The sequence below is a fragment of the Strigops habroptila genome, chromosome 8, assembly GCF_004027225.2.
Source record: "Strigops habroptila isolate Jane chromosome 8, bStrHab1.2.pri, whole genome shotgun sequence".
NCBI lineage: Eukaryota > Metazoa > Chordata > Aves > Psittaciformes > Psittacidae > Strigops > Strigops habroptila.
In genome coordinates this window covers 14718899-14736864 of record NC_044284.2, presented here as the reverse complement: position 1 = coordinate 14736864, position 17966 = coordinate 14718899, and the positions used below count along the sequence as shown (strand labels likewise).

Sequence of the window (17966 nt, the reverse complement as noted above, 5' to 3'; positions counted from 1 at the left end):
AGAAAGAAGTTTGGTGGGTTTTTGTGTTTGGTGGTTGTGTTGTGGTTGGTGTGGGTTTTTTTAAGACTCTTCCCTTTTCTTAGCACTTCATCCAGCTATCTTGGTCCCCAGAATTTCCTGAGCCTTTTCTGGTTATCCCCAGTGACAGAAAGGGAAAAACGGGCTCAACTCTGGCATTCTAGCTCTCCCAAACCAAAGGTGTGTGGAGCAAGGAAATGAAGAGTCTTACAAGCGATGAGAGAGCGTGCTGAGCTCCTCCTGCTCATCTACAGCTTAACCATCAGAAATGCTCTAAATCAGGCATTGCTAGTTTAAAGAGAGGCTGTGCAGCTGCTGTCTTCTCTCTGCAGCGGGTAGGTCAGGGCCAGTGGGTAGGTTCACCCTAGGCAGTTCAGATTTTATCTGGCAAAAAATCTGCTTGCTGTTACTCAAATTGAGCATAAATAAAAAAAAACCCCTAGCATAAATATAATGACTTCTCAGTCTGCCTGCCACTGAACAGTAAAGGTAGTGCTGTGGCATCCTTTTATTGTGGCTTAAGTGCGCACAGGATCCCCTGTATGTAGGAGGGCAGCAGGCAGAGTTTCTGCTGAAATGTGTTTCAAGTTGAAGGTCTCCCATGCATTGTTTCTGTGGCTATATTTCCCAAAGCACACATTTTTTTTTTTTAAATCACTTTTTCTATTATAAAAAATATTCTTTCCAAATGAGCTGCTATGACTACTAAGTAGTATGCTTTGTTCAGGCTACAGCTTCAAAGCAGCAACACTGATTCAATGATAAAGCGTTAAAATCAGCAGTATGTCAGGCAGGGCAGCTGGCACAGATGCTTTTGTGTGTCAGTGTGTGCCTTTTGTTTTGTTGCTCTAGAAAGCCCTAAGTAAGGAAAAGCACGTTGCACACCTGCGTAGCTTCCTATATCATGATGGGGGCTGCTTTTATTATGAAAATGGAGCATGTTCAAACAGAGTAAGATCTATCACGTTGAGAAAGAGGAGTGGGCTCCTTTAGGGTTTAATGTCAGAAGGTCTTTGTGCATAAATTAAAATGTATGCAGTAAAAACCATCACACATTTCTCCAAGGCATGGTCTTCTTCCTCTGAATTCATCGACTGTGTTTGCTTATATTAAAAGAAAAATAGTTACTAAGTTTGTACTGAAGTTGTAATTATGTCTGAAAGCTAGGATTCTTGCTACAGCATTTTCCAACAGTGACATTCTCACTCTGTTGACATCAGCACAGTTGACCCCAGCAGCCTGAATTTCACCCAGAGGCCTGAGAAATACATGAAAAAATAGGTAAGCAAAGATAAATAAACATTAAAATATTGCTAGAGGTGGGTTACTGCCATACGGTTTGGGTGAGCTTATTGACTGCTGGCCAAATCTGTTGACACCGGCCCCAGCTTCAGCTGGCATAGCAGTCTGTCTACCCTTTATTGAACACTTACCTATAAAACAACGCATATTTTCCCCTAAATTGGGCCTGTGTCTAGATATGACTAATTATGTTTTCAACTATATTTGGTTTAGCATTCGGAGAAAGCCAGTACAAGCTGTGTGTTTAATTATTTTTTTTCTAAAAATCTCTTCAACTCCCAAGAGGAAAATTAAGGCAGAAATATGTATCCATGTATACTTTTTTTTTTTTTCCTCACTACCTATGTGATAGTTCAGGTAATGTTAATAATAAGAAAAAAAGTGTGTGTGGGAAAAGCTTTAGTCTTTAAAACTTTCACATTAATTTATAACTTGACCAGCACTATAGTTGAGATTATTTCCTGTGCTCAGTGTTTGGTGTGTTCATCCCACCTAGCATATTGCTCACTCCCTACCCCAGTGGCATGGGGTAGAGAATCAAAACAGCAAAAGTGAGAAAACTTGTGGGGCAAGATAAAACCAGTTTAAAAAATGAGGGGAAGAGGTGAGGGGGTGTGTGTAGTGATGCAAAATCACACATCACTTCACACAAGCAGAGCAATGCCCAGTCAGCCTCCAAATAGTGGCTACTGTGGAAAGATCAAATCCCCAGTTTTAATGCTGAGCCTGGCATTACGTGGCATTCAGTATCCCTTTGGTCAGCCTAGGTTGCTGTCCTGGCTGTCTCCTCTTCCGGCCCCTTGCCCACCCCAGCCTGCTCCCTGAGGAGGCAGAGTGAGGAACAGAGAAGGCCTTCATACCCTGCAAGCACTGTTCAGCAACACCTAAAACATTGGTGTGTTAGCAACGCAGTTATAGTGACAAGCCCACAACGTACAGGCTGTGATGAAGCAACGAACTCCATCCCAGCCAGACCCAGCATGCAATATTATTTAATTTAAAATAACATTTCCTCTTTTTCTGTACTTTTTTTCTCTTTTTTCTAGTGCAGCTATTTGCTGTCTTCTTTGTCACTGTTCTGTGCAAAGAGCGTGCCTCTTCCCGTATTACATCCTCTTGAAGATTTTCTAATATTGCTGCCTTCTGCAAAAGACTTCTGCAGCCTCACGAGCGTATTTGTGCAGGCGGGGAGGGGAAGTGGGGAGTCATGTAAGTGTATTTGGAACCATGTAGGCTAACCAACAACTTGCATCCATGTTGCAGCTCAACATTTGCTTGAAGGAAACCAAGTGTAGTATATCAGAAAACTTCAGTGCTGTGCTGTCTCAAATTAGATTTACAGAGGTGAACAAAGAACAGTTCAACTTTGCAGCCTAGAGGAGCTGAACCTGTACTGTAATTACATGCTGCTGCTTTGTATATAGCTCAAGGTCATTTAAACAATATTCTGACCTTTGATAATATCTTAATTTTCTACTCAGTCATTTCATTGTATTTCATTCCAGCTCTGAGCAACTGGAAAAGAGTAAAAGGAATATGAATTTCCTTTTGTTTAGTGAAAATATTAGTACTAAAATAGGAAGAAAGTTTTTTTTTTTCCTAATTGTTCTTTTTTTTCTTTTAGTTTTCATAGAGCAAGTGAGTATTTAGAAAGGTAAGACACAGATTTTTTTCCACCTAGGGTGGAAAAAATACAATACTGATTGTCTTGAAGACCAGAGTAGACATTGCCTTAGCTAAGCTTGTCCCTTGAAGATTTCCTGATACAATTATGAAGGTGAAGGGGGTGTTTTTCTCTTTATTTTATAAGGCCTGCTTTTGAATTAGTGTTCCTAAAACAAGAGATGTGTATACATACTTGTGCTATTGCACGTGTATGTAAGCAAGCGTGTGTTTGTGCATTGATATTTAAAATCACTTTCCAATGCCTTCTAGGATTTTTGTTTAATAATTAAAAAAAAAAAAAAAAACCCCACCCAAAAAACCCCGAACTTAACCTCCCTTCATAAAAAAAAAAAAAAATCAGAACATTAGCTAATTTTAGCCTATTCACCATCTTACATCATGTCTCCAGTATTTCTGTTTCTCTCGCTCCTCATGTGGCTGTGAGAAGCAAGTCTTGCATGTCAGGCAGTTCCTCATCTTCAAGGGGAAAAGACTTCTCAAGCCGTCATGCAGTAAACACACTTTTTTTTAAGCAAGCCTGTCAGTAACTCAGAGGGGTTTGAGTTTTGCTTTGCAAAAAGTAATTCTGCTGGTGAGGATCTCTATGTTTTATGGAAAACATTTGTCCCTCTTATGGGCTTGGAAAAAGGGTTGAAATTCACTATTAGTTTTGCTTTTCTGTCAATGACTTGCAAGTAATTTCAGATCTTGGCTAAACTAAGCACAATTATCACACATTAAATGCGTCCTGACTTCTAGTGTCAGACTTCTTTAAAAGCTGGTTGCTTCATGTCGCTGCGTGCAGAGCGTGAAAAAAACATGCTAGCACGTCTGCATGCAGCATGCTTCATGTTCTACCATGAGGAATATTGCTCTTTTATCCAGCAAGGAGATGTGTCTAAGGCCTTCCTGATAGGTTTTTCTTATATATTGAGGGCTGCCACTGCAAAAATTACCTCAGATTAGCTTCTGTAAGCCAGCGCAGGTGAATATTTTGGGCAATGGCATGATGCGTCATCAACCAGTGTTTTTAACCCAGTACTACAATTTTTAAAGCATTTCTTTATGCATTCAGTAGTCTTCAAGATTTAAGGATTATGCCAGAACTTTGAAAGAAAACATGGGAACCACAATCAGAGAGTTAGAGCTAGCCAATGCATATAGAAAAGCAGCACTGCGCGGGTGGCCTTGTACATGGAAGGAAGCCATCACCAGTAAAGGCATGTAAAGCTTGGGGTGCAGTAGAGACCCCTCTTCTGCTTGTGCTACTTGTGCCTGTTGCTTGGCTGCCTGCCCGTCAGGCACCGAGCTGTCGGGCTAAACCGATCCATGGAGAGGAACATGTGAGGTGAGGGAGTGAGATGTGAGGTTATGGGCCTGGTCTGAGGTAGCGGGATTGGGATAGGAAGACAAAGCCGATGGGAGCCGGGTGCAGAGAAGTGGGGGCCTTCATAACACCTTCCCAGAGGAAGGGTGAGATTCGACTCTAAACCTTGCTTTTGGCTCAGTGTTGTTTGAGATTGTCCTTAGTGTGGGATGGAAAATAACAGGAGTGGTGATCCAGATACAGATCAAAGATGATGTGTGTCATTGTTGTGGAAGTGTAGAAGACTGAAAAGTGCATTTCTGACAGGAACTGTGCTTTTAATGGTGGATCTTGGAGCAGGGGCCACCATGGAAGAGCTCCTCGATGTCTCCCTCACAGCTCCTGTGTGGAGATGTTGGTCCTGTATTTCTGTGATTATTGCACATAAGTTTTAGGGGGTCAGACTTTGCCTGGGAGATGCAAAGAACAAAGAGGAACTAAGTATTGTACAGTAGGAACATTTTGGAAGTTCCTTGTCTACACACAGGAACTGTTTTCTGGCCCTGTGGAGAGCCATGGGATTTTTGGTTTCATGCAGCATTTCAAAGAGGAATTTCTGACTATGGATCTGTGCTGTTCTGAAGCCATCATGGGAGCAAGGCAAGTGACTTTTTTTTAAATAGTTTTATTTTTAATATAAAATGGATCTTCATTAACATGCAGTTAATGTTAATATGAAAAGTTTTCTCTAGGAATCATATGGTCAGACAGGAACTGTTGGAAATGACAATATAGACAAATTATTATCAATCTGATTATTCTGAGTAGCTGCCCAATTTGTCTTTGAAATAAATATGTGGAAAGTTTTTTTTTTTCCTAGAGAAATAAGTGGAATTAGACTACTATGAAAGTATCAAAGTGTTCCTGTATTTCTGTCTGAGGATATTGTGAATATTTGCATTGCTCTTTTTTTTGACACTATGAGTAACAGCAGAAGCAGCATGGATTAAACCTTCTCTTGCAGAGCATGGCACGGGCTATAATAGAAGCCTCTCAAAAGAAAAAACCCATTTCTTTGAAAAACCTCAGAAGATACATTAAAAAAAGAAGCTTCATACTTATGGTAAGGTAACCCTTGATAAAAGGCTACACAATATTAGCTCTCAAAACCCTCTTGAAATTAAATTAAATCCATTGAAATTCTTTAGTAAAGGCCTAACAAGTAATAGCTTTTATGGTGTTAGTGTGCCCTACTGAATCTTTTCCTTCCAAACCACCTGAGGTCCTCCTCTTAATAGCAGAGGTGATTGTAGATATGTGTCCTAGAATTCAGAGAATTACAGCAGTTCAGCTGTCCATTTCACTTCTCGCCCTTTTCTAGGTAGGGTTGAACTCCTTATGCCAAAGTGCTGAGAATCTCAGAAGTTCTTTTTCTTCCTCTTTCTGACCACTTGACTCCTCCTTGCCTTCAGAACAAAAATGACACTTGCTTTATGAAATAACCTGTGATAGTATGGAGAGCAGTGCCTGTGTTTTGTAGGTGCTAGCAGCTCCCTCAGTGCTGGCTGTCCAGAGCCTCGTGTTCAGTATGACCTTCAGACAGGCTTCTGCATGCGTACCACTGCCAGCCCTTTCACTCACTCCTACACATGTGTCTTTATCAATCCCACCTGAGAAGGAGAGGGATAGAAATGGTGAGGAAAAGACAAGGCTTTCTCTTTGTGAACTTAAGCGAGGTGTGATGGGAAGCATCACCTGTCTGCATCAAATAACTGTGTTGTGCTACAGCATCAAGCTTTTTGCATGTGCAAACTGACTCTAATTGCAACAGGTTGTTATATTTTTCATAATATGCATACTATGTCCTGTTTATTCTAGGAAAAAACAGGAATATATTATGCTGGGGACTATTTTGAAGCATTGCAGTTATAGCACTATCATTTCCCTGTAATTTCCTAGTATAAATCACCTCCTCTCATTGTAATATCTTTGATATCAGTGTTTTCTTCTGACCCTCTCACATTTCTGTTTTTGCAGTGCTGCAGTATGTGAAAGACTTGTTATTACAAGCAGTGATGATACTGAAGAAATAACAAGACTCTACAGCATAGATAGTTGTGTCAATAGGTATGTGAATTAAAGGGTGGGAGGGGAGCTGGCGGTAAGAGAACTGGCACTTTACAGTAACATTGACTTCCTCTATACAAATTTTTGCTGTTTTGAAGTTTGAAGATTAAAAATACAAAGGGATGTCTTGCTTATGGGAACCTTCCCCCTCCCATGGCAGTATCTGCTAGGCTTGTTACCAAAAAGCCAAAGGTTTGTGTGAAATTATACTTATGCTTGTGGCTAGATGTATGTTGTGCTGTTATTGGGCTCACTAGTCTTAATCACATCTTAACACATTCCCTTGTCAAAGAATCTGTGTTTATTTTGGAAAACTGACCTGAAACATAATTTTGCAAGTAGAACATGATATGAGCATACTGAATCCTAGCAGCATTTGGGAATGAAGATGTTTTAGTTCCTTGTATATCAGCAATTTGCTTGAGGTCTGAAGGAGCAGATTAGTAGTGTGGCAAAGAGTCCTCAGGGGCAAAACTATGGGTGATATGGCATGGCAGAACATCTGCCACACAGTCCATGGACAGCAGCCTGTCTGTGTCCTGGCCTTGAGATGCAGGTGTGACCTGGTCTTTTCCTGTACTGCATGATGTCTTTCAAGTTGTCTAACAGCTGTAGGCAGCAGTGGATACTTATATTTTTGGAAACAAAAAAATACTGGAAATATTTTTATCTCCAAAACCCCATTTTAAACAGGCAGGAAATATCTATATTTATCTATCAAAAAATAAAAAAAACAAAGTGAAATTTAAGTCCAAACCCCCTCCCCCCCCCCCCCAAAAAAAAAAAGCGTTGCATTAATTATGGAGGTCTGCCTTTTCAGAAAAAATAAATACATTTAATGTGCCCCAAATGAACTTCATGCAAAATTCTGCCAATTGCTTTCCATTATAGCTCTTTATGTGAATCTGTAAACTCTAGATATTAAAAGAAAGGTGAATTGTTATTGATTCATAACCATGCTCAGAATCACCATCCAAGTGTCCACAAGAAGTAATGTCACTTCAGAGTCCTAGTATTTCAGAGCTAACTTGTTAATTATGCAGAGAATAATTAGGAGATACTTATGTCTGTAATCTTTTTAGTCAGCTATGTAGATATTTGCAACTACAAAACTTTGATTTTCTTTTTTTTTTTTTTCCATAGCATTTGAATGCCAGGCATGATGTATAGAAAAATGGATTATTATATTTTTGCTCTTCATATACACAACACAATTTTAAACAGCATGAAGCATTCAGCTGGTGTAATTCATTCGGTTCTTATCTCAACCCACTGGTTTCACCTTTTCTTTTCAATTCTCCTCCCCAGCCCACTGTGAGAGGGAGTGGAGGGGAGTGAATGAGCTGCTGCAAAGTACTGAGTTGTTGTCTGGGCTTAAACCATGACACAGAATCCTCAGTGAAAGTATGGTGGTTGGTGTGTACATGTGCTCATGTGTGCATGTGCACACACATGTTGATGAAAAGCTCTATCAGTCCTACTCTGTGCTGCAAAAATAATTTTAAAGTGTCCCCCTCTCTCCCTGAAGCATCTTGGAGCTAATTCCAGAGATCAGGAGAAAACATAAAGTTGGGAGGCAGAAGGCAGAAGTATTTATGCACAAACCAGAAGGGGGGGGGGGGGGGGGGGGAGGTTTTTTAAAAGAAAAACTAAAAATAAATGCAATGATACTGCTTATTTGTATCTTTTACCTTTCCTGCCCTTCTCTTCCTGTAATACAGTTTTACTATGTTCACAAAGTTGATTTGAAACATGCCGCAATAAGAGATTATAGAGCATTATCTCAGTGATACCAAAGAGTATGTAGGTTTCAATGGGTTCTGAGTAAAAATAACAAGAGATAGGCCTTTTAATCTGATAGCTACTTGTGGAATGAATGTGTGTGTATGCATGTGCGTATATGTGTCTGTATAGACATGTACAGATAGTTACATAAGTGTCAGCAAAAGCAGCTCAAATACATGCTAATAGATCTCTACTGTTTATTAGGTGCATTTTAAACGCAGTTTTTCTATCCATATGGACTGTATTTTCAAGCTCCTTTTCTTTCTGCCCTTCACCTCATTGGAGTATTCATTTTCTTCGTACAGAAGACCAGCAGGAGGTCTGTAAAATGACTTTTTTGTAGTAAGGACTAGAGGATTTGGCTTACAGTTTTAGTAGATGAAAGAAATAATGGATTTCTTTGAAAAAAAACAGGGAAAATCAGGACCGTTCTGTTCAATACTACATCGTTTCCAGTAATTGCTCTGTATGGGTTGCAAGTCTTTCCACTTTCTGTAAATACGTTAGCTTCTGAAAATCTCTTATAGCTGTGAGGTGGGGCCTTTTGAAGGTGTTCTTTTGAAGGTTCGTGGGTCTCTTAAATACACATTTTTTTTCTTGAAAGTAAATCTTCTAGACTCCCTGTCACAAATCCTTCTTGTTAGGAATTCAGCTTGAAGAACTGTTGGAATTTCAATATCAGGTATTTCAAACAAATACATTTAATGCCTCAATACATGTTCCTTGTGGTCACTCAGTGGCCCTAAATAAGAAAGGGAACCTCTGATAATTTGAAATCTATTTCTAGCAACCTTTTGAAGAAAAAAATAAAACAAAATCTGAGGTTTTTATAATTACTTCTGGAAACTAAAAAAAGGGAAAGTAACTGTAAATAAACTTCCAATTTTTGAAGCTGTTGAAAACAAAAAAAACCCCAGTCCTAAAGAAAAATCCCCAGATTCAGAAAGCAACTTTCCATACCTTCCCCAAGCACTTGGTGAAACTCTTCTGGTTCCTATTTATGCAATGGTGTTACAAAATAACCTAGGCTAGCAAAACTCTCAGGACATCTGCCCTCTATCCCTTGATTAGAGCAGGGCTTATTCCACCGTTGCTCACAGCCCTTTCTCATCAAGTTTGACTCTGAGGATGGATGCTCCACAGCTGCTTTGGGCAGCTCATTCTATTGGATGACTGAGCTTGTGAAATTTTGGCTCTTAATGTAAAGTCATATTTTTGCTCAGTGTGATTGGTGCCTGTTGTTCCTCATCCTTTCATTTTGCACCTCTGAGAAGCATTTGACACCATCTTCTCTATAACCACCCACCAGGTAGTTGAAGACAGCAATAACATCTCCTTTTAGCTTTTTTTTCTTTTCTGCTTCATCATGTGCTCCAATTCCCTATACTTTTATACGTAAGATAAATGAGAGGTGCAAAACTCTGTAACAGAAAACAATGCAATAACATATAGGTAGGTTTTTGTCTTGACTCCTAAATAGAGAAAATAATTCATTGTAAGCATATCTGTCATTATCAGTTTAAGCTGTCAAGTGAATAACAGTCGTATTTCAGTTTTCTATAGTGAAGTTCTAGTCTAGCAGATTTTATTGATCAGAGGACAAACGGTCTGTTTTACACATTATGCAGGAGTGAGGCCATAAGGTTCTGAAGCAGTTACATCTGAATTTCTTTCTGTAGCTAAGTACGGCTATTTTGTTTGATATAATTTTGAAAATTCTGATATGCTATAGTGCAAAGGTTTTGTAGGCTACAAATCTGGAAAGAGAAAATCTACTTTTAAAGATTGGATATGGATTAAAAATACAATCTCAAGAAAGCGTTTTAATAAAAGCTAGGCTTTTTACTCAGTTTCTCCACACTTGTGGACTTAAGGAAGTACATACCACATCTTAGATTTAAAGCCTTTAGCTATAAGACAATTAAGGGAGCACATAGATTACTTGAAAGCTTCTCTGGTTTATGTTGAATTGTTGCAAGATTCCTACAGTTCAAGGACACCATCTTGTTGTTAAGAAAACCAGAAGTGAACTAGCTTCTTGAAGTCCAGCCACATTTTTACAGTCAGGGTCTCTAGGAAAGAGAATCATAAATCTGGAATGTTATAAAATATTTTCCCATAATTCAAGGTCAAGCTATAAATCTGAGTTACCAGGTCTCTTGCTAGATATGAATTTTCTCTGGTTATTAGAGCTTAAAGCTTCCAAGAAGTGGCCCTTTAAATGCTATCAACATTAATTTTAGCAGCAAATGTGAACATTAACCTTGCTAAGCTGGGCAGTATGAGTTGCTTAAAAGTAGTATATGATCAAAGGTTTTTTATGTAACATGGAACCCAAAGCATATTCCATGTTACACAAATGCAGAACATGTAAAATATCCTCTTAGCCTGATACTCCTTCCGTCTAAAACTGATAACTATTTTGAAAATTCACGTGTGCATACTCACGTACATGTTCCTATATACATAGGATCCTGTGTATCATTGCCCCTTTGAAACACTCCTTGTGATTTCCTAAACGCCTATAGAGGCAAGTGTAGAGCACAAGTGTAAATGGAGTTGGATATAGTGAAGCACATTGTACCAGCATTCATGCTTTCTCTGCTGAGATTATTACCAGCATCCTGCTTTCATCTGCAGTGCTCTGAGTCATCACCAATTCTTGCTTCATGATCTACTTTTCTCCTCTGCTCTCTTCCTCCCACTTCCTTCCCACACACATTTGCATTGCTTTTCCAGAAGACCTGTGCTGCATCGAGCTGGATTAATCAAAGCATGCATTTCCCTGAACAGTAGTATGGTTAGGTGACATCCGGTGAAAAAAGAAAGGCGCTGTCAGTGCTTGCCCCCAGCTTAAGCGAAGGACAACATAGATCTCTGCGCTAGTAATGCAGTATGTCTTCCAAAGATGAAAATGTTCAAATTATTCCAAAAAATGCTGCAGAAATGGCCATAAACAACTATGGCTTTCTAAACATAGCAAACCCAACCTCACTCCTGATTAGCTGGTAAGGGAAGGATGAGATACTAGCAACTGTGTATACAATAGGTAGATTGAAATGTGTGGTTAAACTGCAAGCCAAAACACGCTGAGACATAACATGCATCCCATCAACTGCACTGCTAAAAAGTGGTCTTAGGGAGGGCTATCTAATGGACTATTTTGTTCTGTACACCATGTTCAAGTCTTATCTTGTCAACTGGAAGCCATCAACAAGCTGAAAAAGCAGCTGGGGCCTAGGCATAGCGAGAGATGTGCTCTCAGCACTTGGACTGGACAGAACTTCAAATTTCTGGACACTTCTGGTAACCCCTCCACTGCCCCGGAGCAGGGTTCATTGGTCCTGCAGGACCTGGGAGTCAGTGTCATGTATGCTTTAGTTCAGTGCAAACTTCACATCATCCAATGTATCATGACAAGAGCTAAGAAACCAGCTTATCAATTTTGGAAGGACCTGGCACAATTGGCTGAAAATGTTTTACTGAATCTTTAAAGTAGTGTTTAGATGAGAATTTCCGTAGAATTTATCTGTCACTGTACTTTTCTACTTTGAGTAAGAAAGTGCTGGCTCCTGTGGCACTTCAAATACAAAGCCAGACTGGTGACAAGGAGCTTGGTGCCTCTGAGGTACACAATGAAATCAGAGATATTAATTAGATTGTCCCCAAAGGACCAGCGTTTACATCCAAACAATCCAAAGGTAACAAGGCATGCACTGACATAAAAGGTGTCAATATGTTAAACTGAGGTTGGAGAGTGTGGGTTTGGATATTAACACCACTGTTTTCAGCTCTCAGAATATTTCTTAATTTCAGGGACATCAAAATGCAGAAAGATCTCCAGAAAGTCCATCTTCAAAGACATCTACCAGAGACAACATGAGTGAAAGCGTTGCTTCACCGATGTATCTTGGATTTCACTTAGCCAGAAAAGAAGGTTATATTCAGGCTCCAGTTCTGAATTTTGCAGCTCAGCCCCCTTGCTGGGCCCTGGTAATTATCATACAGGAACCAGAAAGTGAAACTGGCTTGGAAAGCTGAGAGCAGCATCACTTTGCAGGCCAAGCTGAGGCAAAATCAGTAAGCAGCAGTCAGGAGTTTTTGCTGTTTTTCAGATATACCAACTTCAGTTACAGCTTTTGGGGGCCTAATAGTCCTAATCTGGCAATCTTGAAAACGCTGCTGCTGATCGTTCATGGCGTAATTGACAGTAAAGGCATTAAATGTATCTAATGTTGCAGCTAAACAAAACTTGCTGCCAATACGTAAAGAATCAATTAATGCAGCATAAAAAGTAATACCAGCCATATTTTAAGTGGATATTTCCTTGCATTTAAAATAGATAATCAATTTGACAGGACAATTGGTTTATGTTTTTCCATTTGAGCTTTTACTTGATCAATAAACAATTTTAAGAGGTTTTGAAGATTGGTGTATATAATTTATAAGACTGGTTTTACACAATCTAACTATTGTAGATCATGCAAAGCAAACTATTTTTTTTTTTCTTAATTAGGTTGAATGTTAATGAAAGAATAAAACTCTTTAAAGTAGATAAATAGGTAAAGATGCACTATCTTCAGAGAGTTCACATGGTTAGATGGTTGTGCAAAGAATATGTACATTTTCAGCTTCTCAACTTTCCAACACTGAGCTGGGACATATGTCAGACTTTCTCAAAACCACTTTTTCTACTTCCTGTTACCCCTTGGAGCAGAGCAGAGGCAACTGTGGAAACAGCAGAGAAACGCTCTTCCCACCTCATTTTGGAACTTCTCTTTTCTCACCCTGCTTGTGTTCCTCATGCAAACAAAAGGGAATAAAGACTGAACTTCCTGCCTCTCCCGAAGCGCCTCAGTCAAAGGTTTGATTGGAGCTTGGTTTCCTCAGGACTGGTATTTGGCACTCTCACTGTCTGAATATTGTAATAGTATGCAAAAGATTATTTCCAAGAAGTGTAAGTCTAACCTTAAATATTGATGACTTAAGAAGGCGAGCTATCTGTGAACAGTAGTGGGCAAGTTTAGACATTGGAAGGTATTTTTTCAGGCAGGTGTGGGGAAACCTGAAGAAAGGAAGGTTTCAAGGCGAGGAGTAGCACAAAGAATTTTCTGGGTCAGAGACAGTGGAGGTCAGCCTGGTCTTATTTTGAACACGATAATCATGTGTCTTTAAATTTTGTTCCTGTTTACAGTAGAAAAAGAAAAGGAAAATTGACAGGTTAATTGCTTTTCTTAGCAAAACTTCTCTGTGAATCTGTATTTTTTCATAGTGGTTGGTCTCTTCCATCTAAAATGACAGGGTTCTGGAGGAGGGGATAAAATCTTCCAGAAACTTCACTCCTCTAGAATGTGTTTCCATTGATCAGTGTGGGCCAATTTACTGAACATCAGCAAACTGAAAATAAAGCTGGGATCTCAAACTGAAATGAGGTTGATATCTCTGTCAGTACACTTTTGTCTGAAGGACAAACCTGAATTTTTGTTTACCAGTTTACAGGCTTGATAGACTGACTTTGCTCTAGGAACTGTAATGTTTAGCTAACAAGTCTGTTGTTTGTTTGGTTTTGAATAAAAACCATTTTTAAATAATGCCTCTATATTTAAACCTGGAATTTCATAAACTCTAAAGTGCATCGTCTTATGAGTAGATGACACACAAACCCTCTTGCTAAATAATTGTTGCATGGAGTTTCGTCTTCTGTGATATTTCCTAACTTACTGACTCTAGGAAATAACACTTGTTATAAAGCAGAAAAAAGATGTGCAAATACTGTGTGCTGATCTTGGGAGGGGGAGAGCACATCACATTACCTCAGTACATCAGCCTGAGTTCGATATTAGAAAAAATGACCTATTCTTGCTGTGCCAAAATTTAGGTTGCTAACCTTTTACCACTTTTTAGAGCAAACTGAAGAAATAATAGCAATACTAGGCCTTTTTACCCTTTGACAGAGATTAGATTTTTGGCAGTGTACATGTGAGCACTTATAACATTAGCTATTGTGACATTGTGATGTTTCTTTGAGATGCGTGAAAGGATTTTTTTTCTTGAACTAGAGGAATTTGATACTGTTTTAACCCTGTTGTGATTCAGTTGTTACATACTCTGAGAATTCTAGGTGTTTTGGGAATATGAACTGTTTCAGTGTGATAGATTGCAAGCTTTCCCTCCTACTCTTCCACCATCCTCTTCTGGCTGTTTTTTGGCTACTCCATTGTATTGCATGCAGTAAATTAATTGTATGTGTTTGTAAGGTCCCAGGAATATGTTTCTTGAGCTTTTCTAACACAGTTAAAATAGCCAATTTGTGCTAAATGTCTTTAAGTGTTTATTACAAAATATCCTACAGTGAAATAGAAATAAGCTATAAAGCAAAAATAATGAAACAAATCTTTTTATTTCGGAGTGTTTAATTTCCCTGTGCTGTCTTTTCTTTTACCTGTCTTTAAATCACTCAAGTATTTACTTGGCGCTTTGCCACAGTTTGTCTCATACAAGAGCATACTGTTTACCTGGCTGTTACTTTAAAAGCATATATTTCTAATGTTTCTGCACCTCTGTTTGCTGACTTTAATTATGCCCATTAATAAGAGGTGATAGAGAAGCATTTGAAATTGCATAAATGACTTTATATAATACTAATTTTAATCCTTTAAATGAAATTGAAATGCTTGCTTAATTGAGCTTAATTTTGCTCAGATTTACCTTCTGCATTTCACATTCAGACCAGACACCTGTCTACCCAAGCTGAATACTGTAAGAGTTTGGAAAAGGCCAAATTAATGTTTATCTAAAAAGACCAGCCTGACTGTCTTAATTTTTTCTTGAATAATCTAATATTGTCTTCAGTTTTTCTCTTCCATTGTAGTTTTTAATCTGCAGTAAGTGTTTCCTTACTGTGCCCCAGGACAAATAACATTCGTGATTAAAGAAAGAATAAAATCAGCTTGGAAGTAGCAGACAAAATGAGAAGGCTGATAGTTTGGTAAATTTGTATTTAATGTAACTATTGTTGCAGGCAACTAATCAATTCAAAATATTTTGTCCGTGAAGTACATATAATAGGCAGCAAGTAACCTTTTTCTGTGCTGCTGAAATGCATCTCACATATTTTTTACTTCTGTGCTGTCCCCTCATCCCCCATTTCTTACCTGTATTGTGAAAATTAGTATTTTCTTTTAACTTTGGCTCATATTATGTCAGTCAGGGAAGATGGGTGGTAAAATCAGATTCTTTTATCACTTCTACTAATGGAGCAAATAAGCAAGGTGCATGGACTATCACAAGACTTCATAGAACATGTTTCTGGGACAATACTTTAAAGAATATATTTCAAAATGTATGTCCCAGGATGTAGCTTCCTGGGATTTTCAATGTTATGGAATTGTTTCGGTGATACATAAACTTTTCAGAAAAGGTTGTGTCTGCTTATAGTGAACTGTTTTTCAATCTTTCCTTCTAGGTTTGATAACTCTTTTTCTGTAAAGACGCTTTGAATTTACTGCCTGTTCTAATTACTTTGTTGGTTTTTTATAGTGTGAGAATAAACAAAGACAGCCAGTATATCTTTGAACAGACTTTTTCTGAGTATCAGCATTATGAACATTTTAAGATGGCTTACAGTGTGTGTGTGTGTAACATATAAATTGAAGAGCTTATAGGCAGGGAAACTGAGGGAGAGAGATGTGACATAGACCCTGATGTGCAAGGTAAGTCTATGGGATCAGTCTGGTTTCTTAACTGTTTCAAATTAAAAGATGGATATTATGAGCTGAGATTATAAAAATCTTCTGGACTCTTTTAGCTTTATAGTGGTAGTTTCTTGACAAGCCACTGAGGAAGAAGTAATGCCTGCCATGTGCTTGCGTTGGAGACTTCTATCTAACCCATTCGGACAGCCCCAGAGAGAAAAATCATGTCAAAACCTGGAGAAGGGTAAGAGATGTGCTATCAGAAGATGACCGACAGCATCACTGTAAGCAGATCAGCCTTCTAGGTAAATATTTGGGGTTTATGCTCGTAAATACCTTGCTCAAAGGCATTTTTGTGTTTCCATACCATAATGACTGCAATCAGCTATGGGAATGCATTTGTATCCCCAAAATAATCATAGTTTGGATGTTAGGAAAGTATTTGATATAAAGTTATACTGTATCTTATTGGGAAAATGAACACAAGTACTCTTGGATATAAGCACTGTCACCTGACAGATAGCAAAACACTGGGAGGACTTGCAGACCACAGCTAATTGTGTATGATAACAAATTTGGCATCCTAGGTGGGAAGCAGTCCGGGTGGAAGCAGAACACTCTGTTAGAAGCAAACAATACAGAAGTTAATGTCACAGAAGATGGGGAAAACCTGAAAATGGACAGAGAACCTGCAGAAAGCAAGCTGGTCTACTTTTTTATGACACTGACTAACCAGCAGTTAGCTCAGAAGTATCATGTTGTGGAAAGATAGCCCAAAATAGATGTTCAGAAGCCTACCCTGACAGTGGTCCTGGTTTGCTTCAGCTAAAGTTGTGCTTTAAAAAAAAACAAAATTAAAAATAGAAAAAAAAAATCCCCAACCTGTTTGGTTATTTCAGGCAGTAGCTTCGGAATGAACAGGCATGTCTTTAAGTATGCTATAGAGCACACAGGAAACAACGTCCAAGAGATAAGGGAATGTCCTGTGAAATGCAGTGAAGTATGTGAGTGCCATTTTGTAACCAAAATGGAAATACTATGGGAAAGATTGTTTCTATTGTCATTTTCTTTCTCTGTGTGGGCTCTTTTGTGTTGGGTGGTGTTACTATTGCTTTGACTCTAGTTCTGTCAGGCCTTCTGCAAATATGACACAACCATGACTTTCTGTATGGTGTAGGTAAGGCAGCATTTTCTGCAGTGTCATATAGTCATGTATGATTTTGCTTATAATTTGGGAAAATTAACTAGCAGACACAGCTTCACTAGTAGAAAGTAATCAGTGAGCAAGTAATCAGTTTTGCTAAAGGCAGGGTGGACTTGGTAAAGGTAATAGGGCAGATCCCTCACAGAGGGAGCTTGTTTAGTACCTTCAGTTGAGGTGGTAGTCCTATTTCAGTGTGATTGCGCAGAGCACAGCTTCCTGCCTGGCATTCACCTCATTGCTTTTTAAAGTTGTATTTGTTCATTTGCTGAGACAAAGTCATATTAGTGTCTATAAGAATCTAGAAGTTAGTACTAGAGAAATGAAACTGGAGAAAAGGAATATCAGACTAAGAAAAGGTAAAATATGCCATTGTTGAAGGGCTCTTCTGAATGAGAGTCCAACAAGGAGTGGTCCACGGGCAGCAAATATTCAAATAAATGTTCTCTCTCCTTTTCATTTTCCCCTTTAAACTGGATGATGGAAGGAATCAAAGAAGAGACACAATGGGTAAGAATGTTTATTTGATGTTTCATAATGTAAAATGAACTCATTCACTGTGCAATTTTTTGAATGCCATATACAAAGCTAAATCCTGAGCTGTTCTCAGCATCTGGCGTTCAAAACCATGAAGAGAAGATGTTCAGAACAAATCTGACTGTGTGCTTTTGGGTGTGCTGCCACCATCTAAGGGCAGAAAATTATAAGGGAGCATGTTAGAACTATTCCAGAATACCCATTTCAGAATAATTGTGCCTAGTGTTATCCTGGAATGATTTTATGTGTAAGCAAGAAAGAAGTGTGTGGCACTTCTGAGAGCTTATCATAGACTTATTGCTCATTTAGGGCCAGATAGTGCCTCAAGGAT

At 38.7% G+C, this 17966-nt stretch overlaps 1 protein-coding gene across 11 annotated transcripts in view; it reads left to right on the top strand.

Moving 5' to 3' along the window:
- PTPRC (protein tyrosine phosphatase receptor type C) overlaps positions 1-17966 on the top strand; it is a 95703-nt gene that overhangs the window by 10689 nt on the left and 67048 nt on the right. For 5 of the 11 annotated variants that reach the window (XM_030493729.1, XM_030493730.1, XM_030493728.1 and 2 more), the window contains exons 1-3: positions 1678-5414; positions 6329-6418; positions 12020-17608. The gene's annotated coding sequence lies outside the window, so the exon portion shown is untranslated. Of the gene's footprint in view, positions 1-1676; positions 5415-6328; positions 6419-12019; positions 17609-17966 lie in introns of those variants that run through there. The other 6 variants (XM_030493735.1, XM_030493733.1, XM_030493724.1 and 3 more) reach the window with 5 other exon arrangements.